Source organism: Telmatherina bonti, assembly GCF_933228915.1.
Source record: "Telmatherina bonti genome assembly, chromosome: 8".
Lineage (NCBI taxonomy): Eukaryota > Metazoa > Chordata > Actinopteri > Atheriniformes > Telmatherinidae > Telmatherina > Telmatherina bonti.
In genome coordinates this window covers 2,978,483-3,001,237 of record NC_136626.1, presented here as the reverse complement: position 1 = coordinate 3,001,237, position 22,755 = coordinate 2,978,483, and positions in this window count along the sequence as shown.

Below are 22,755 nucleotides of genomic sequence, written 5' to 3'. Positions count from 1 at the left end.
CCCTTCCCATCCCATAATATCCGATGGTATAATAATACAAAGAATTAATACTATAAGGTTTGTTGCAAAGAGCTGGACTAAGTTCTCCAACTTTCCAACAAAAATAGCTGCTGAAGTGCTCCTTGAAGAGCTTCAGGTCTACCTGCGTAAACTACATACCTAGCCAGATCAGAACCAGATCAGAACCAGATCAGAACCAGATCGGGACCAGATCAGAGCCAGATCGGAACCAGATCGGAACCAGATCAGAGCCAGATCGGAACCAGATCAGAGCCAGATTGGAGTCAGATCGGAACCAGATCGGGACCAGATCAGAGCCAGATCGGAACCAGATCAGAGCCAGATCGGAGTCAGATCAGAGCCAGATCAGAGCCAGATCCGAGTCAGATCCGAGTCAGATCCGAGCCATGTCCGAGCCAGATCAGAGCCAGATCAGAACCAGATCAGAACCAGATCAGAACCAGATCAAAGCCAGATCAGAGCCAGATCGGGACCAGATTGGATTCAGATCAGAGCCAGATCGGGACCAGATTGGAGTCAGATCAGAGCCAGATCGGAACCAGATCAGAGCCAGATCGGAACCAGATCAGAGCCAGATCGGGACCAGATCAGAGCCAGATCGGGACCAGATCAAAGCTAGATTCAAACCAGATCGGGACCAGATCAGAGCCAGATCGGGACCAGATCAGAGCCAGATCGGAACCAGATCAGAGCCAGATTGGAACCAGATCAGAGCCAGATTGGAACCAGATCAGAGCCAGATTGGAACCAGATCAGAGCCAGATCGGGACCAGATTGGAGTCAGATCGGGACCAGATCGGGACCAGATTGGAGTCAGATCAGAGCCAGATCGGAGCCAGATCGGAGTCAGATCAGAGCCAGATCGGGACCAGATTGGAGTCAGATCGGGACCAGATCGGGACCAGATTGGAGTCAGATCAGAGCCAGATCGGGACCAGATCAGAGCCAGATCGGAGTCAGATCAGAGCCAGATCAGAACCAGATCAGAGCCAGATCAGAACCAGATCAGAGCCAGATCGGAACCAGATCAGAGCCAGATCGGAACCAGATCAAAGCCAGATCGGAACCAGATCAGAGCCAGATTGGAGTCAGATCAGAGCCAGATCGGGACCAGATTGGAGTCAGATCGGAACCAGATTGGATTCAGATCAGAGCCAGATCGGGAACAGAGTGGATTCAGATCAGAGCCAGATCGGGACCAGATTGGAGTCAGATCGGGACCAGATCGGGACCAGATTGGAGTCAGATCGGAACCAGATTGGATTCAGATCAGAGCCAGATCGGGACCAGAGTGGATTCAGATCAGAGCCAGATCGGGACCAGATTGGAACCAGATCAGAGCCAGATCGGGACCAGATTGGATTCAGATCGGGACCAGATCGGGACCAGATTGGAGCCAGATCGGAGCCAGATCGGAGTCAGATCAGAGCCAGATCGGGACCAGATTGGAGTCAGATCGGGACCAGATCGGGACCAGATTGGAGTCAGATCAGAGCCAGATCGGGACCAGATCAAAGCTAGATTCAAACCAGATCGGGACCAGATCAGAGCCAGATCGGAGTCAGATCAGAGCCAGATCAGAACCAGATCAGAGCCAGATCAGAACCAGATCAGAACCAGATCAGAGCCAGATCGGAACCAGATCAGAGCCAGATCGGAACCAGATCAGAGCCAGATCGGAACCAGATCAGAGCCAGATCGGGACCAGATTGGAGTCAGATCAGAGCCAGATCGGAACCAGATCAGAGCCAGATCGGGACCAGATTGGAACCAGATCAGAGCCAGATTGGAGTCAGATCAGAGCCAGATCGGGACCAGATTGGATTCAGATCAGAGCCAGATAGGGACCAGATTGGAGTCAGATCAGAGCCAGATCGGAACCAGATCAGAGCCAGATCGGGACCAGATCAGAGCCAGATCAGAGCCAGATCGGGACCAGATTGGAGTCAGATCGGGACCAGATTGGAGTCAGATCGGGACCAGATTGGAGTCAGATCGGGACCAGATTGGAGTCAGATCAGAACCAGATCGGAACCAGATCAGAACCAGATCGGAACCAGATCAGAGCCAGATCGGAACCAGGTCAGAGCCAGATCGGAACCAGATCAGAGCCAGATCGGAACCAGATCAGAGCCAGATCGGAACCAGATCAGAGCCAGATCAGAGCCAGATCGGAACCAGATTGGAGTCAGATCAGAGCCAGATCGGAACCAGATCAGAGCCAGATTGGAGTCAGATCAGAGCCAGATCGGAACCAGATCAGAGCCAGATCGGAACCAGATCAGAGCCAGATCGGAACCAGATCAGAGCCAGATTGGAGTCAGATCAGAGCCAGATCGGGACCAGATCAGAGCCAGATCAGAGCCAGATCGGGACCAAATCAGAGCCAGATTGGAGTCAGATCAGAGCCAGATCAGAACCAGATTGGAGTCAGATCAGAGCCAGATCAGAGTCAGATCAGGGCCAGATCAGGACCAGATCAGAGCCAGATTGGAGTCAGATCAGAGCCAGATCGGGACCAGATTGGAGTCAGACCAGAGCCAGATCGGGACCAGATTGGAAACAGATCAGAGCCAGATCGGGACCAGATCAGAGCCAGATCAGAGCCAGATCGGGACCAGATTGGAACCAGATCAGAGCCAGATCGGGACCAGATTGGATTCAGATCAGAGCCAGATCGGGACCAGATTGGATTCAGATCAGAGCCAGATCGGGACCAGATCAGAGCCAGATCGGGACCAGATTGGAGTCAGATCGGGACCAGATTGGAGTCAGATCGGGACCAGATCGGGACCAGATTGGAGTCAGATCAGAGCCAGATTGGGACCAGATCAAAGCTAGATTCAAACCAGATCGGGACCAGATCAGAGCCAGATCGGGACCAGATTGGAGTCAGATCGGAGCCAGATCGGAACCAGATCGGAACCAGATCAAAGCCAGATCGGAACCAGATCAAAGCCAGATCGGAACCAGATCAAAGCCAGATCGGAACCAGATCAGAGCCAGATTGGAGTCAGATCAGAGCCAGATCGGGACCAGATTGGAGTCAGATCGGAACCAGATTGGATTCAGATCAGAGCCAGATCGGGACCAGAGTGGATTCAGATCGGGACCAGATCGGGACCAGATTGGAGTCAGATCGGGACCAGATCGGGACCAGATTGGATTCAGATCGGGACCAGATCGGGACCAGATTGGAGCCAGATCGGAGCCAGATCGGAGCCAGATCGGAGCCAGATCGGGACCAGATCGGGACCAGATTGGAGTCAGATCGGGACCAGATCGGGACCAGATTGGAGTCAGATCAGAGCCAGATCGGGACCAGATCAAAGCTAGATTCAAACCAGATCGGGACCAGATCAGAGCCAGATCGGAGTCAGATCAGAGCCAGATCAGAACCAGATCAGAGCCAGATCGGAACCAGATCAGAGCCAGATCGGAACCAGATCAGAGCCAGATCGGGACCAGATCGGGACCAGATCGGAGTCAGATCAGAGCCAGATCGGGACCAGATCAGAGCCAGATTGGAGTCAGATCAGAGCCAGATCGGGACCAGATTGGAGTCAGACCGGAGCCAGATCGGGACCAGATTGGAAACAGATCAGAGCCAGATCGGGACCAGATCAGAGCCAGATCGGGACCAGATCGGAGTCAGATCAGAGCCAGATCGGGACCAGATTGGAGTCAGATCAGAGCCAGATCGGGACCAGATTGGAGTCAGATCAGAGCCAGATTGGAGTCAGATCAGAGCCAGATCGGGACCAGATTGGAGTCAGATCAGAGCCAGATCGGAACCAGATCAGAGCCAGATCGGGACCAGATTGGAACCAGATCAGAGCCAGATTGGAGTCAGATCAGAGCCAGATCGGGACCAGATTGGATTCAGATCAGAGCCAGATCAGAGCCAGATCGGGACCAGATTGGAGTCAGATCGGGACCAGATTGGAGTCAGATCGGGACCAGATTGGAGTCAGATCAGAGCCAGATCGGAACCAGATCAGAACAAGATCGGAACCAGATCAGAGCCAGATCGGAACCAGGTCAGAGCCAGATCGGAACCAGATCAGAGCCAGATCGGAACCAGATCAGAGCCAGATCGGAACCAGATCAGAGCCAGATCGGAACCAGATCAGAGCCAGATCAGAGCCAGATCGGAACCAGATTGGAGTCAGATCAGAGCCAGATCGGAACCAGATCAGAGCCAGATTGGAGTCAGATCAGAGCCAGATCGGAACCAGATTGGAGTCAGATCAGAGCCAGATCGGAACCAGATCAGAGCCAGATTGGAGTCAGATCAGAGCCAGATCGGAACCAGATTGGAGTCAGATCAGAGCCAGATCGGAACCAGATCAGAGCCAGATTGGAGTCAGATCAGAGCCAGATCGGAACCAGATCAGAGCCAGATCGGAACCAGATCAGAGCCAGACCGGAACCAGATCAGAGCCAGATTGGAGTCAGATCAGAGCCAGATCGGGACCAGATCAGAGCCAGATCAGAGCCAGATCGGGACCAAATCAGAGCCAGATCAGAGCCAGATCGGGACCAAATCAGAGCCAGATTGGAGTCAGATCAGAGCCAGATCAGAACCAGATTGGAGTCAGATCAGAGCCAGATCGGAGTCAGATCAGAGCCAGATCGGGACCAGATCAGAGCCAGATTGGAGTCAGATCAGAGCCAGATCGGGACCAGATCAAAGCTAGATTCAAACCAGATCGGGACCAGATCAGAGCCAGATCGGGACCAGATTGGAGTCAGATCGGAGCCAGATCGGAACCAGATCGGAACCAGATCAAAGCCAGATCGGAACCAGATCAAAGCCAGATCGGAACCAGATCAAAGCCAGATCGGAACCAGATCAGAGCCAGATTGGAGTCAGACCAGAGCCAGATCGGGACCAGATTGGAACCAGATCAGAGCCAGATCGGGACCAGATCAGAGCCAGATCGGGACCAGATTGGAACCAGATCAGAGCCAGATCGGGACCAGATTGGATTCAGATCAGAGCCAGATCGGGACCAGATTGGATTCAGATCAGAGCCAGATCGGGACCAGATCAGAGCCAGATCGGGACCAGATCGGGACCAGATTGGAGTCAGATCGGGACCAGATTGGAGTCAGATCGGGACCAGATCGGGACCAGATTGGAGTCAGATCAGAGCCAGATTGGGACCAGATCAAAGCTAGATTCAAACCAGATCGGGACCAGATCAGAGCCAGATCGGGACCAGATTGGAGTCAGATCGGAGCCAGATCGGAACCAGATCGGAACAAGATCAAAGCCAGATCGGAACCAGATCAAAGCCAGATCGGAACCAGATCAAAGCCAGATCGGAACCAGATCAGAGCCAGATCGGAACAAGATCAGAGCCAGATCGGGACCAGATTGGAGTCAGATCGGAACCAGATTGGATTCAGATCAGAGCCAGATCGGGACCAGAGTGGATTCAGATCAGAGCCAGATCGGGACCAGATTGGATTCAGATCAGAGCCAGATCGGAACCAGATCAGAGCCAGATCGGAACCAGATTGGAGTCAGATCGGGACCAGATCGGAACCAGATCAAAGCCAGATCGGAATCAGATCAATGCCAGATCGGAACCAGATCAGAGCCAGATTGGAGTGAGATCGGGACCAGATCGGAACCAGATCAAAGCCAGATCGGAACCAGATCAGAGCCAGATTGGAGTCAGATCAGAGCCAGATCAGAGCCAGATCGGGACCAGATTGGAGTCAGATCGGGACCAGATCGGAACCAGATCGGAACCAGATCAAAGCCAGATCGGGACCAGATTGGAGTCAGATCAGAGCCAGATTGGAGTCAGATCAGAGCCAGATCGGGACCAGATTGGAGTCAGATAAGAGCCAGATCGGAACCAGATCAGAGCCAGATCGGGACCAGATTGGAACCAGATCAGAGCCAGATTGGAGTCAGATCAGAGCCAGATCGGGACCAGATTGGATTCAGATCAGAGCCAGATCGGGACCAGATCAGAGTCAGATCGGGACCAGATTGGAGTCAGATCAGAGCCAGATCGGAACCAGATCAGAGCCAGATCGGAACCAGATCAGAGCCAGATCGGAACCAGATCAGAGCCAGATCGGAACCAGATCAGAGCCAGATCGGAACCAGGTCAGAGCCAGATCGGAACCAGATCAGAGCCAGATCGGAACCAGATCAGAGCCAGATCAGAGCCAGATCGGAACCAGATTGGAGTCAGATCAGAGCCAGATCGGAACCAGATCAGAGCCAGATTGGAGTCAGATCAGAGCCAGATCGGAACCAGATCAGAGCCAGATCGGAACCAGATCAGAGCCAGATCGGAACCAGATCAGAGCCAGATTGGAGTCAGATCAGAACCAGATCGGGACCAGATCAGAGCCAGATCGGGACCAAATCAGAGCCAGATTGGAGTCAGATCAGAGCCAGATCAGAACCAGATTGGAGTCAGATCAGAGCCAGATCGGAGTCAGATCAGAGCCAGATCGGGACCAGATCAGAGCCAGATTGGAGTCAGACCAGAGCCAGATCGGGACCAGATTGGAACCAGATCAGAGCCAGATCGGGACCAGATCAGAGCCAGATCGGGACCAGATTGGAACCAGATCAGAGCCAGATCGGGACAAGATTGGATTCAGATCAGAGCCAGATCGGGACCAGATTGGATTCAGATCAGAGCCAGATCGGGACCAGATCAGAGCCAGATCGGGACCAGATCGGGACCAGATCAGAGCCAGATCGGGACCAGATCGGGACCAGATTGGAGTCAGATCGGGACCAGATTGGAGTCAGATCGGGACCAGATCGGGACCAGATTGGAGTCAGATCAGAGCCAGATTGGGACCAGATCAAAGCTAGATTCAAACCAGATCGGGACCAGATTGGAGCCAGATCGGAGCCAGATCGGAACCAGATCGGAACCAGATCAAAGCCAGATCGGAACCAGATCAAAGCAAGATCGGAACCAGATCAAAGCCAGATCGGAACCAGATCAAAGCCAGATCGGAACCAGATCAAAGCCAGATCGGAACCAGATCAGAGCCAGATTGGAGTCAGATCAGAGCCAGATCGGGACCAGATTGGAGTCAGATCGGAACCAGATTGGATTCAGATCAGAGCCAGATCGGGACCAGAGTGGATTCAGATCAGAGCCAGATCGGGACCAGATCAGAGCCAGATCGGAGCCAGATCGGAACCAGATCAGAGCCAGATCGGAACCAGATTGGAGTCAGATCGGGACCAGATCGGAACCAGATCGGAACCAGATCAAAGCCAGATCGGAATCAGATCAAAGCCAGATCGGAACCAGATCAGAGCCAGATTGGAGTCAGATCGGGACCAGATCGGAACCAGATCAAAGCCAGATCGGAACCAGATCAGAGCCAGATTGGAGTCAGATCAGAGCCAGATCAGAGCCAGATCGGGACCAGATTGGAGTCAGATCGGGACCAGATCGGAACCAGATCGGAACCAGATCAAAGCCAGATCGGAACAAGATCAGAGCCAGATCGGAACAAGATCAGAGCCAGATCGGGACCAGATTGGAGTCAGATCAGAGCCAGATCGGGACCAGATTGGAGTCAGATCAGAGCCAGATCGGGACCAGATCGGGACCAGATTGGAGTCAGATCGGGACCAGATCGGAACCAGATCGGAACCAGATCAAAGCCAGATCGGAACCAGATCAAAGCCAGATCGGAACCAGATCAGAGCCAGATCGGAGTCAGATCAGAGCCAGATCCGAACCAGATTGGAGTCAGATCAGAGCCAGATCGGGACCAGATCGGGACCAGATTGGAGTCAGATCGGGACCAGATCGGAACCAGATCGGAACCAGATCAAAGCCAGATCGGAACCAGATCAAAGCCAGATCGGAACCAGATCAGAGCCAGATCGGAGTCAGATCAGAGCCAGATCGGGACCAGATTGGAGTCAGATCAGAGCCAGATCGGAACCAGATTGGAGTCAGATCAGAGCCAGATCGGGACCAGATCAGAGCCAGATCAGAACCAGATCGGAACCAGATCGGAACCAGATCAAAGCCAGATCGGAACCAGATAAAAGCCAGATCGGAACCAGATCAAAGCCAGATCGGAACCAGATCAGAGCCAGATTGGAGTCAGATCAGAGCCAGATCGGGACCAGATTGGAGTCAGATCAGAGCCAGATCAGAACCAGATCAGAGCCAGATTGGAGTCAGATCAGAGCCAGATCGGGACCAGATTGGAGTCAGATCAGAGCCAGATCAGAACCAGATTGGAGTCAGATCAGAGCCAGATCAGAACCAGATCAGAGCCAGATTGGAGTCAGATCAGAGCCAGATCGGGACCAGATTGGAGTCAGATCAGAGCCAGATCGGAACCAGATCAGAGCCAGATCGGAACCAGATCAGAACCAGATCGGGACCAGATCGGAACCAGATCGGAACCAGATCAGAGCCAGATCGGAACCAGATCAGAGCCAGATCGGAACCAGATCAGAGCCAGATCGAGACCAGATTGGAGTCAGATCAGAGCCAGATCGGAACCAGATTGGAGTCAGATCAGAGCCAGATCGGGACCAGATCGGAGTCAGATCAGAGCCAGATCGGAACCAGATCAGAGCCAGATCGGAACTAGATCAGAGCCAGATCGAGACCAGATTGGAGTCAGATCAGAGCCAGATAGGAACCAGATCAGAGCCAGATCGGAACCAGATCAGAGCCAGATCGGGACCAGATTGGATTCAGATCAGAGCCAGATCGGAACCAGATCAGAGCCAGATCGGAACCAGATCAGAGCCAGATCGGAACCAGATCAAAGCCAGATCGGAACCAGATCAGAGCCAGATCGGGACCAGATTGGAGTCAGATCAGAGCCAGATGCGGACCAGATCAGAGCCAGATCGGGACCAGATTGGAGTCAGATCAGAGCCAGATCGGGACCAGATTGGAGTCAGATCAGAGCCAGATCAGAACCAGATCAGAGCCAGATTGGAGTCAGATCAGAGCCAGATCAGAACCAGATTGGAGTCAGATCAGAGCCAGATCGGGACCAGATCAGAGCCAGATCGGAGCCAGATCGGAACCAGATCAGAGCCAGATCGGGACCAGATTGGATTCAGATCAGAGCCAGATCGGAGTCAGATCAGAGCCAGATCAGAGCCAGATTGGAGTCAGATCAGAGCCAGATCGGAACCAGATCGGAACCAGATCAAAGCCAGATCGGAACCAGATAAAAGCCAGATCGGAACCAGATCAAAGCCAGATCGGAACCAGATCAGAGCCAGATTGGAGTTAGATCAGAGCCAGATCGGGACCAGATTGGAGTCAGATCAGAGCCAGATCAGAGCCAGATCGGGACCAGATTGGAGTCAGATCAGAGCCAGATTGGAGTCAGATCAGAGCCAGATAAGAACCAGATTGGAGTCAGATCAGAGCCAGATCGGGAACAGATTGGAGTCAGATCAGAGCCAGATCGGGACCAGATTGGAGTCAGATCAGAGCCAGATCGGAACCAGATTGGATTCAGATCAGAGCCAGATCGGAGTCAGATCAGAGCCAGATCGGGACCAGAGTGGATTCAGATCAGAGCCAGATCGGGACCAGAGTGGATTCAGATCAGAGCCAGATCGGAGCCAGATGCGAGCCAGATCGGGACCAGATTGGAGTCAGATCAGAGCCAGATCGGGACCAGATCAGAGCCAGATCGGGACCAGATCAAAGCCAGATCGGAACCAGATTGGAGTCAGATCAGAGCCAGATCGGAACCAGATTGGAGTCAGATCAGAGCCAGATCGGGACCAGATTGGAGTCATATCAGAGCCAGATCAGAACCAGATTGGAGTCAGATCAGAGCCAGATCGGGACCAGATCAGAGCCAGATCAGAGCCAGATCGGGACCAGATTGGATTCAGATCAGAGCCAGATCGGAACCAGATCAGAGCCAGATCGGAGCCAGATGCGAGCCAGATCAGAGCCAGATCGGGACCAGATTGGAGTCAGATCAGAGCCAGATAGGAACCAGATCAGAGCCAGATAGGAACCAGATCAGAGCCAGATCGGAACCAGATCAAAGCCAGATCGGAACCAGATCGGAACCAGATCAGAGCCAGATCGGGACCAGATCAGAGCCAGATCGGGACCAGATCAGAGCCAGATCGGATTCAGATCAGAGCCAGATTGGATTCAGATCGGGACCAGATTGGATTCAGATCGGGACCAGATCGGAACCAGATCGGAACCAGATCAAAGCCAGATCGGAACCAGATCAGAGCCAGATCGGAACCAGATCAGAGCCAGATCGGGACCAGATTGGATTCAGATCAGAGCCAGATCGGAGTCAGATCAGAGCCAGATCGGGACCAGAGTGGATTCAGATCAGAGCCAGATCGGGACCAGATTGGATTCAGATCAGAGCCAGATCGGAACCAGATCAGAGCCAGATCGGAACCAGATCAAAGCCAGATCGGAACCAGATCAAAGCCAGATCGGAACCAGATCGGAACCAGATCAGAGCCAGATCGGGACCAGATCAGAGCCAGATCGGGACCAGATCAGAGCCAGATCAGAACCAGATCGGGACCAGATCGGAACCAGATCGGAACCAGATCAGAGCCAGATCGGAACCAGATCAGAGCCAGATCGGAACCAGATCAGAGCCAGATCGAGACCAGATTGGAGTCAGATCAGAGCCAGATCGGAACCAGATTGGAGTCAGATCAGAGCCAGATCGGGACCAGATCGGAGTCAGATCAGAGCCAGATCGGAACCAGATCAGAGCCAGATCGGAACCAGATCGGAGCCAGATTGGAACCAGATCGGAACCAGATCAAAGCCAGATCGGAACCAGATAAAAGCCAGATCGGAACCAGATCAAAGCCCGATCGGAACCAGATCAGAGCCAGATCGGAACCAGATCAGAGCCAGATTGGAGTCAGATCAGAGCCAGATCGGGACCAGATTGGAGTCAGATCAGAGCCAGATCAGAACCAGATCAGAGCCAGATTGGAGTCAGATCAGAGCCAGATCGGGACCAGATTGGAGTCAGATCAGAGCCAGATCGGGATCAGATCAGAGCCAGATCGGAGCCAGATCGGGACCAAATCAGAGCCAGATCGGGACCAGAGTGGATTCAGATCAGAGCCAGATCGGGACCAGATTGGATTCAGATCAGAGCCAGATCGGAACCAGATCAAAGCCAGATCGGAACCAGATCGGAACCAGATCAGAGCCAGATCGGGACCAGATTGGAGTCAGATCAGAGCCAGATCGGGACCAGATCAGAGCCAGATCGGGACCAGATCAGAGCCAGATCGGATTCAGATCAGAGCCAGATTGGATTCAGATCGGGACCAGATTGGATTCAGATCGGAACCAGATCAAAGCCAGATCGGAACCAGATCAAAGCCAGATCGGAACCAGATCAGAGCCAGATTGGAGTCAGATCAGAGCCAGATCGGGACCAGATCAGAGCCAGATCAGAGCCAGATCGGGACCAGATTGGAGTCAGATCAGAGCCAGATAGGAACCAGATCAGAGCCAGATCGGAACCAGATCAAAGCCAGATCGGAACCAGATCGGAACCAGATCAGAGCCAGATCGGGACCAGATTGGAGTCAGATCAGAGCCAGATCGGGACCAGATCAGAGCCAGATCGGACCAGATCAGAGCCAGATCGGGACCAGATTGGAGTCAGATCAGAGCCAGATCAGAACCAGATTGGAGTCAGATCAGAGCCAGATCGGGAACAGATTGGAGTCAGATCAGAGCCAGATCGGGACCAGATTGGAGTCAGATCAGAGCCAGATCGGAACCAGATTGGAGTCAGATCAGAGCCAGATCGGGACCAGATCAGAGCCAGATCGGAGCCAGATCGGAACCAGATCAGAGCCAGATCGGAACCAGATCGGAACCGGATCAAAGCCAGATCGGAACCAGATCAAAGCCAGATCGGAGCCAGATCGGAACCAGATCAGAGCCAGATCGGAACCAGATCGGAACCAGATCAAAGCCAGATCGGAACCAGATCAAAGCCAGATCGGAACCAGATCGGAACCAGATCAGAGCCAGATTGGAGTCAGATCAGAGCCAGATCGGGACCAGATCAGAGCCAGATCAGAGCCAGATCGGGACCAGATTGGAGTCAGATCAGAGCCAGATAGGAACCAGATCAGAGCCAGATCGGAACCAGATCAAAGCCAGATCGGAACCAGATCGGAACCAGATCAGAGCCAGATCGGGACCAGATTGGAGTCAGATCAGAGCCAGATCGGGACCAGATCAGAGCCAGATCGGACCAGATCAGAGCCAGATCGGGACCAGATTGGAGTCAGATCAGAGCCAGATCAGAACCAGATTGGAGTCAGATCAGAGCCAGATCGGGAACAGATTGGAGTCAGATCAGAGCCAGACCGGGACCAGATTGGAGTCAGATCAGAGCCAGATCGGAACCAGATTGGAGTCAGATCAGAGCCAGATCGGGACCAGATCAGAGCCAGATCGGAGCCAGATCGGAACCAGATCAGAGCCGGATCAAAGCCAGATCGGAACCGGATCAAAGCCAGATCGGAACCAGATCAAAGCCAGATCGGAGCCAGATCGGAACCAGATCAGAGCCAGATCGGAACCAGATCGGAACCAGATCAAAGCCAGATCGGAACCAGATCAAAGCCAGATCGGAACCAGATCGGAACCAGATCAGAGCCAGATCGGGACCAGATCAGAGCCAGATAGGGACCAGATCAGAGCCAGATCAGAACCAGATCGGGACCAGAGTGGATTCAGATCAGAGCCAGATCGGGACCAGATTGGATTCAGATCAGAGCCAGATTGGAACCAGATCAGAGCCAGATCGGAACCAGATCAGAGCCAGATCGGAACCAGATCGGAACCAGATCAGAGCCAGATCGGGACCAGATCAGAGCCAGATCGGGACCAGATCAGAGCCAGATCGGGACCAGATCAGAGCCAGATCGGATTCAGATCAGAGCCAGATTGGATTCAGATCGGGACCAGATTGGATTCAGATCGGGACCAGATCGGAACCAGATCGGAACCAGATCAAAGCCAGATCGGAACCAGATCAAAGCCAGATCGGAACCAGATCAGAGCCAGATCGGAACCAGATCAGAGCCAGATCGGGACCAGATTGGATTCAGATCAGAGCCAGATCGGAACCAGATCAGAGCCAGATCGGAACCAGATCAGAGCCAGATCGGAACCAGATCAAAGCCAGATCGGAACCAGATCAGAGCCAGATCGGGACCAGATTGGAGTCAGATCAGAGCCAGATCGGGACCAGATCAGAGCCAGATCGGGACCAGATTGGAGTCAGATCAGAGCCAGATCGGGACCAGATCAGAGCCAGATCAGAACCAGATCGGAACCAGATCAAAGCCAGATCGGAACCAGATCAAAGCCAGATCGGAATCAGATCAGAGCCAGATTGGAGTCAGATCAGAGCCAGATCAGGACCAGATCGGGACCAGATTGGAGTCAGATCGGGACCAGATCGGAACCAGATCGGAACCAGATCAAAGCCAGATCGGAACCAGATCAAAGCCAGATCGGAACCAGATCAGAGCCAGATCGGAGTCAGATCAGAGCCAGATCGGGACCAGATTGGAGTCAGATCAGAACCAGATCAGAACCAGATTGGAGTCAGATCAGAGCCAGATCGGGACCAGATTGGAGTGAGATCAGAGCCAGATCAGAACCAGATTGGAGTCAGATCAGAGCCAGATCGGGACCAGATCAGAGCCAGATCGGAGCCAGATGCGAGCCAGATCGGAGCCAGATCGGAACCAGATGCGAGCCAGATCGGAACAAGATCAGAGCCAGATCGGGACCAGATTGGAGTCAGATCAGAGCCAGATCGGAACCAGATTGGAGTCAGATCAGAGCCAGATCGGGACCAGATTGGAGTCAGATCAGAGCCAGATCGGGACCAGATTGGAGTGAGATCAGAGCCTGATCAGAACCAGATCGGAACCAGATCAGAGCCAGATTGGAGTCAGATCAGAGCCAGATCAGAGCCAGATCGGGACCAGATCGGAGCCAGATCGGGACCAGATCGGAACCAGATCGGAACCAGATCAAAGCCAGATCGGAACCAGATCAAAGCCAGATCGGAACAAGATCAGAGCCAGATCGGGACCAGATTGGAGTCAGATCAGAGCCAGATCGGAACCAGATTGGAGTCAGATCAGAGCCAGATCGGGACCAGATTGGAGTCAGATCAGAGCCAGATCGGGACCAGATTGGAGTCAGATCAGAGCCAGATCAGAACCAGATTGGAGTCAGATCAGAGCCAGATCGGGACCAGATTGGAGTCAGATCAGAGCCAGATCGGGACCAGATTGGAGTCAGATCAGAGCCAGATCGGGACCAGATTGGAGTCAGATCAGAGCCAGATCGGGACCAGATTGGAGTCAGATCAGAGCCAGATCGGGACCAGATTGGAGTCAGATCAGAGCCAGATCGGGACCAGATTGGAGTCAGATCAGAGCCAGATCGGGACCAGATTGGAGTCAGATCAGAGCCAGATCGGGACCAGATTGGAGTCAGATCAGAGCCAGATCGGGACCAGATTGGAGTCAGATCAGAGCCAGATCGGGACCAGATCAGAGCCAGATCGGGACCAGATTGGAGTCAGATCAAAGCCAGATCGGAACCAGATCAAAGCCAGATCGGAACCAGATCAGAGCCAGATTGGAGTCAGATCAGAGCCAGATCAGAGCCAGATCGGGACCAGATTGGAGTCAGATCAGAGCCAGATCGGGACCAGATCAGAGCCAGATCGGGACCAGATTGGAGTCAGATCAAAGCCAGATCGGAACCAGATCAAAGCCAGATCGGAACCAGATCAGAGCCAGATTGGAGTCAGATCAGAGCCAGATCAGAGTCAGATCGGGACCAGATCGGAACCAGATCAAAGCCAGATCGGAACCAGATCAAAGCCAGATCGGAACCAGATCAGAGCCAGATTGGAGTCAGATCAGAGCCAGATCAGAACCAGATTGGAGTCAGATCGGAGCCAGATCGGAACCAGATCAGAGCCAGATCGGGAACAGATTGGAGTCAGATCAGAGCCAGATCGGGACCAGATTGGAGTCAGATCAGAGCCAGATCGGAACCAGATTGGAGTCAGATCAGAGCCAGATCGGGACCAGATCAGAGCCAGATCGGAGCCAGATCGGAACCAGATCAGAGCCAGATCGGAACCAGATCGGAACCAGATCAAAGCCAGATCGGAACCAGATCAGAGCCAGATCGGAACCAGATCAGAGCCAGATCGGAACCAGATCAGAGCCAGATCGGGACCAGATTGGAGTCAGATTAGAGCCAGATCAGAACCAGATTGGAGTCAGATCAGAGCCAGATAGGGACCAGATCGGAACCAGATCGGAACCAGATCGGAACCAGATCAAAGCCAGATCGGAACCAGATCAAAACCAGATCAGAGCCAGATCGGAACCAGATCGGAACCAGATCGGAACCAGATCAGAGCCAGATCGGAACCAGATCAGAGCCAGATCGGAACCAGATCAAAGCCAGATCGGAACCAGATCAGAGCCAGATTGGAGCCAGATCGGGACCAGATCGGGACCAGAGTGGATTCAGATCAGAGCCAGATCGGGACCAGATTGGATTCAGATCGGAGCCAGATCGGAACCAGATCAGAGCCAGATCGGAACCAGATCGGAACCAGATCAAAGCCAGATCGGAACCAGATCAAAGCCAGATCGGAACCAGATCAAAGCCAGATCAGAGCCAGATTGGAGTCAGATCAGAGCCAGATCAGAGCCAGATCGGGACCAGATCGGAACCAGATCGGAACCAGATCAAAGCCAGATCGGAACCAGATCAAAGCCAGATCAGAGCCAGATTGGAGTCAGATCAGAGCCAGATCAGAGCCAGATCGGGACCAGATCGGAACCAGATCGGAACCAGATCAAAGCCAGATCGGAACCAGATCAGAGCCAGATTGGAGTCAGATCAGAGCCAGATTGGAGTCAGATCAGAGCCAGATCGGGACCAGATCAGAGCCAGATCAGAGCCAGATCGGAACCAGATTGGAGTCAGATCAGAGCCAGATCGGGACCAGATTGGAGTCAGATCAGAGCCAGATCGGGACCAGATTGGAGTCAGATCAGAGCCAGATCGGGACCAGATTGGAGTCAGATCAGAGCCAGATCGGGACCAGATCAGAGCCAGATCGGGACCAGATTGCAGTCAGATCAGAGCCAGATCAGAGCCAGATCGGGACCAGATCGGAGTCAGATCGGGACCAGATTGGAGTCAGATCAGAGCCAGATCGGGACCAGATCAGAGCCAGATCAGAACCAGATCGGAACCAGATCAAAGCCAGATCGGAACCACATCAGAGCCAGATCGGAGACAGATCAGAGCCAGATCGGGACCAGATCGGAACCAGATCGGAACCAGATCAAAGCCAGATCGGAACCAGATCGGAACCAGATCTAAGCCAGATCGGAACCAGATCGGAACCAGATCAGAGCCAGATCGGGACCAGATCAGAGCCAGATCGGGACCAGATTGGAGTCAGATCAGAGCCAGATCAGAGCCAGATTGGAGTCAGATCAGAGCCAGATCAGAACCAGATTGGAGTCAGATCAGAGCCAGATCGGGACCAGATTGGAGTCAGATAAGAGCCAGATCAGAACCAGATTGGAGTCAGATCAGAGCCAGATCAGAACCAGATTGGAGTCAGATCAGAGCCAGATTGGAGTCAGATCAGAGCCAGATCAGAACCAGATTGGAGTCAGATCAGAGCCAGATCGGGACCAGATTGGAGTCAGATCAGAGCCAGATCAGAACCAGATTGGAGTCAGATCAGAGCCAGATCAGAACCAGATTGGAGTCAGATCAAAGCCAGATTGGAGTCAGATCAGAGCCAGATCGGGACCAGATTGGAGTCAGATCAGAGCCAGATCAGAACCAGATCAGAGACAGATTGGAGTCAGATCAGAGCCAGATCGGGACCAGATTGGAGTCAGATCAGAGCCAGATCGGGATCATATCAGAGCCAGATCGGAGCCAGATCGGAACCAGATCAGAGCCAGATCGGAACCAGATCGGAACCAGATCAAAGCCAGATCGGAACCAGATCAAAGCCAGATCGGAACCAGATCGGAACCAGATCGGATTCAGATCAGAGCCAGATCGGGACCAGATTGGATTCAGATCAGAGCCAGATCGGGACCAGATCAGAGCCAGATCGGAGCCAGATCGGAACCAGATCGGAACCAGATCAGAGCCAGATCGGGACCAGATCAGAGCCAGATCGGAACCAGATCGGAACCAGATCGGAACCAGATCGGAACCAGATCGGAACCAGATCAGAGCCAGATCGGGACCAGAGTGGATTCAGATCAGAGCCAGATCGGGACCAGATTGGATTCAGATCGGAGCCAGATCGGAACCAGATCAGAGCCAGATCGGAACCAGATCGGAACCAGATCAAAGCCAGATCGGAACCAGATCAAAGCCAGATCGGAACCAGATCAGAGCCAGATTGGAGTCAGATCAGAGCCAGATCGGGACCAGATTGGAGTCAGATCGGGACCAGATCGGAACCAGATCGGAACCAGATCGGAACCAGATCAAAGCCAGATCGGAACCAGATCAGAGCCAGATTGGAGTCAGATCAGAGCCAGATCGGGACCAGATCAGAGCCAGATCGGGACCAGATTGGAGTCAGATCAGAGCCAGATCGGAACCAGATTGGAGTCAGATCAGAGCCAGATCGGGACCAGATTGTAGTCAGATCAGAGCCAGATCGGAACCAGATCAGAGCCAGATCGGAACCAGATCAGAGCCAGATCGGAACCAGATCGGAGCCAGATCGGAACCAGATCGGAGCCAGATCGGAACCAGATCGGAACCAGATCAAAGCCAGATCGGAACCAGATAAAAGCCAGATCGGAACCAGATCAAAGCCAGATCGGAACCAGATCAGAGCCAGATTGGAGTTAGATCAGAGCCAGATCGGGACCAGATTGGAGTCAGATCAGAGCCAGATCAGAACCAGATCAGAGCCAGATTGGAGTCAGATCAGAGCCAGATCGGGACCAGATTGGAGTCAGATCAGAGCCAGATCGGGATCAGATCAGAGCCAGATCGGAGCCAGATCGGAACCAGATCAGAGCCAGATCGGAACCAGATCGGAACCAGATCAAAGCCAGATCGGAACCAGATTAAAAGCCAGATCGGAACCAGATCAAAGCCAGATCGGAACCAGATCGGAACCAGATCAGAGCCAGATCGGGACCAGATCAGAGCCAGATCAGAACCAGATCGGGACCAGATCGGGACCAGATTGGATTCAGATCAGAGCCAGATCGGGACCAGAGTGGATTCAGATCAGAGCCAGATCGGGACCAGAGTGGATTCAGATCAGAGCCAGATCGGGACCAGATTGGATTCAGATCAGAGCCAGATCGGAACCAGATCAGAGCCAGATCGGAACCAGATCAAAGCCAGATCGGAACCAGATCGGAACCAGATCAGAGCCAGATCGGGACCAGATCAGAGCCAGATCGGGACCAGATCGGAGCCAGATCGGAACCAGATCGGGACCAGATTGGATTCAGATCAGAGCCAGATCGGGACCAGAGTGGATTCAGATCAGAGCCAGATCGGGACCAGATTGGATTCAGATAAGAGCCAGATCGGGACCAGATCAAAGCCAGATCGGAACCAGATCAGAGCCAGATTGGAGTCAGATCAGAGCCAGATCAGAGCCAGATCGGGACCAGATTGGAGTCAGATCGGGACCAGATCGGAACCAGATCGGAACCAGATCAAAGCCAGATCGGAACCAGATCGGAACCAGATCGGAACCTGATCAGAGCCAGATTGGAGTCAGATCAGAGCCAGATCAGAGCCAGATCGGGACCAGATTGGAGTCAGATCGGGACCAGATCGGAACCAGATCAAAGCCAGATCGGAACCAGATCAAAGCCAGATCGGAACCAGATCAAAGCCAGATCGGAACAAGATCAGAGCCAGATCGGGACCAGATTGGAGTCAGATCAGAGCCAGATCGGAACCAGATTGGAGTCAGATCAGAGCCAGATCAGAACCAGATTGGAGTCAGATCAGAGCCAGATCGGGACCAGATCAGAGCCAGATCGGGACCAGATTGGAGTCAGATCAGAGCCAGATCGGGACCAGATTGGAGTCAGATCAGAGCCAGATCAGAACCAGATTGGAGTCAGATCAGAGCCAGATCGGGACCAGATTGGAGTCAGATCAGAGCCAGATCAGAACCAGATTGGAGTCAGATCAGAGCCAGATCGGGACCAGATTGGAGTCAGATCAGAGCCAGATCGGGACCAGATCAGAGCCAGATCGGGACCAGATTGGAGTCAGATCAGAGCCAGATCGGGACCAGATCAGAGCCAGATCGGGACCAGATTGGAGTCAGATCAGAGCCAGATCGGGACCAGATAGGAACCAGATCAAAGCCAGATCGGAACCAGATCAAAGCCAGATCGGAACCAGATCAGAGCCAGATCAGAGCCAGATCAGAGCCAGATCAGAGCCAGATCGGGACCAGATTGGAGTCAGATCGGGACCAGATCGGAACCAGATCAAAGCCAGATCGGAACCAGATCAAAGCCAGATCGGAACCAGATCGGAGCCAGATTGGAGTCAGATCAGAGCCAGATCAGAGCCAGATCGGGACCAGATCAGAGCCAGATAGGGACCAGATCAGAGCCAGATCAGAACCAGATCGGGACCAGAGTGGATTCAGATCAGAGCCAGATCGGGACCAGATTGGATTCAGATCAGAGCCAGATTGGAACCAGATCAGAGCCAGATCGGAACCAGATCAGAGCCAGATCGGAACCAGATCGGAACCAGATCAGAGCCAGATCGGGACCAGATCAGAGCCAGATCGGGACCAGATCAGAGCCAGATCGGGACCAGATCAGAGCCAGATCGGATTCAGATCAGAGCCAGATTGGATTCAGATCGGGACCAGATTGGATTCAGATCGGGACCAGATCGGAACCAGATCGGAACCAGATCAAAGCCAGATCGGAACCAGATCAAAGCCAGATCGGAACCAGATCAGAGCCAGATCGGAACCAGATCAGAGCCAGATCGGGACCAGATTGGATTCAGATCAGAGCCAGATCGGAACCAGATCAGAGCCAGATCGGAACCAGATCAGAGCCAGATCGGAACCAGATCAAAGCCAGATCGGAACCAGATCAGAGCCAGATCGGGACCAGATTGGAGTCAGATCAGAGCCAGATCGGGACCAGATCAGAGCCAGATCGGGACCAGATTGGAGTCAGATCAGAGCCAGATCGGGACCAGATCAGAGCCAGATCAGAACCAGATCGGAACCAGATCAAAGCCAGATCGGAACCAGATCAAAGCCAGATCGGAATCAGATCAGAGCCAGATTGGAGTCAGATCAGAGCCAGATCAGGACCAGATCGGGACCAGATTGGAGTCAGATCGGGACCAGATCGGAACCAGATCGGAACCAGATCAAAGCCAGATCGGAACCAGATCAAAGCCAGATCGGAACCAGATCAGAGCCAGATCGGAGTCAGATCAGAGCCAGATCGGGACCAGATTGGAGTCAGATCAGAACCAGATCAGAACCAGATTGGAGTCAGATCAGAGCCAGATCGGGACCAGATTGGAGTGAGATCAGAGCCAGATCAGAACCAGATTGGAGTCAGATCAGAGCCAGATCGGGACCAGATCAGAGCCAGATCGGAGCCAGATGCGAGCCAGATCGGAGCCAGATCGGAACCAGATGCGAGCCAGATCGGAACAAGATCAGAGCCAGATCGGGACCAGATTGGAGTCAGATCAGAGCCAGATCGGAACCAGATTGGAGTCAGATCAGAGCCAGATCGGGACCAGATTGGAGTCAGATCAGAGCCAGATCGGGACCAGATTGGAGTGAGATCAGAGCCTGATCAGAACCAGATCGGAACCAGATCAGAGCCAGATTGGAGTCAGATCAGAGCCAGATCAGAGCCAGATCGGGACCAGATCGGAGCCAGATCGGGACCAGATCGGAACCAGATCGGAACCAGATCAAAGCCAGATCGGAACCAGATCAAAGCCAGATCGGAACAAGATCAGAGCCAGATCGGGACCAGATTGGAGTCAGATCAGAGCCAGATCGGAACCAGATTGGAGTCAGATCAGAGCCAGATCGGGACCAGATTGGAGTCAGATCAGAGCCAGATCGGGACCAGATTGGAGTCAGATCAGAGCCAGATCAGAACCAGATTGGAGTCAGATCAGAGCCAGATCGGGACCAGATTGGAGTCAGATCAGAGCCAGATCGGGACCAGATTGGAGTCAGATCAGAGCCAGATCGGGACCAGATTGGAGTCAGATCAGAGCCAGATCGGGACCAGATTGGAGTCAGATCAGAGCCAGATCGGGACCAGATTGGAGTCAGATCAGAGCCAGATCGGGACCAGATTGGAGTCAGATCAGAGCCAGATCGGGACCAGATTGGAGTCAGATCAGAGCCAGATCGGGACCAGATTGGAGTCAGATCAGAGCCAGATCGGGACCAGATTGGAGTCAGATCAGAGCCAGATCGGGACCAGATCAGAGCCAGATCGGGACCAGATTGGAGTCAGATCAAAGCCAGATCGGAACCAGATCAAAGCCAGATCGGAACCAGATCAGAGCCAGATTGGAGTCAGATCAGAGCCAGATCAGAGCCAGATCGGGACCAGATTGGAGTCAGATCAGAGCCAGATCGGGACCAGATCAGAGCCAGATCGGGACCAGATTGGAGTCAGATCAAAGCCAGATCGGAACCAGATCAAAGCCAGATCGGAACCAGATCAGAGCCAGATTGGAGTCAGATCAGAGCCAGATCAGAGTCAGATCGGGACCAGATCGGAACCAGATCAAAGCCAGATCGGAACCAGATCAAAGCCAGATCGGAACCAGATCAGAGCCAGATTGGAGTCAGATCAGAGCCAGATCGGGACCAGATTGGAGTCAGATCAGAGCCAGATCAGAACCAGATTGGAGTCAGATCGGAGCCAGATCGGAACCAGATCAGAGCCAGATCGGGAACAGATTGGAGTCAGATCAGAGCCAGATCGGGACCAGATTGGAGTCAGATCAGAGCCAGATCGGAACCAGATTGGAGTCAGATCAGAGCCAGATCGGGACCAGATCAGAGCCAGATCGGAGCCAGATCGGAACCAGATCAGAGCCAGATCGGAACCAGATCGGAACCAGATCAAAGCCAGATCGGAACCAGATCAGAGCCAGATCGGAACCAGATCAGAGCCAGATCGGAACCAGATCAGAGCCAGATCGGGACCAGATTGGAGTCAGATCAGAGCCAGATCAGAACCAGATTGGAGTCAGATCAGAGCCAGATAGGGACCAGATCGGAACCAGATCGGAACCAGATCGGAACCAGATCAAAGCCAGATCGGAACCAGATCAAAACCAGATCAGAGCCAGATCGGAACCAGATCGGAACCAGATCGGAACCAGATCAGAGCCAGATCGGAACCAGATCAGAGCCAGATCGGAACCAGATCAAAGCCAGATCGGAACCAGATCAGAGCCAGATTGGAGCCAGATCGGGACCAGATCGGGACCAGAGTGGATTCAGATCAGAGCCAGATCGGGACCAGATTGGATTCAGATCGGAGCCAGATCGGAACCAGATCAGAGCCAGATCGGAACCAGATCGGAACCAGATCAGAGCCAGATCGGG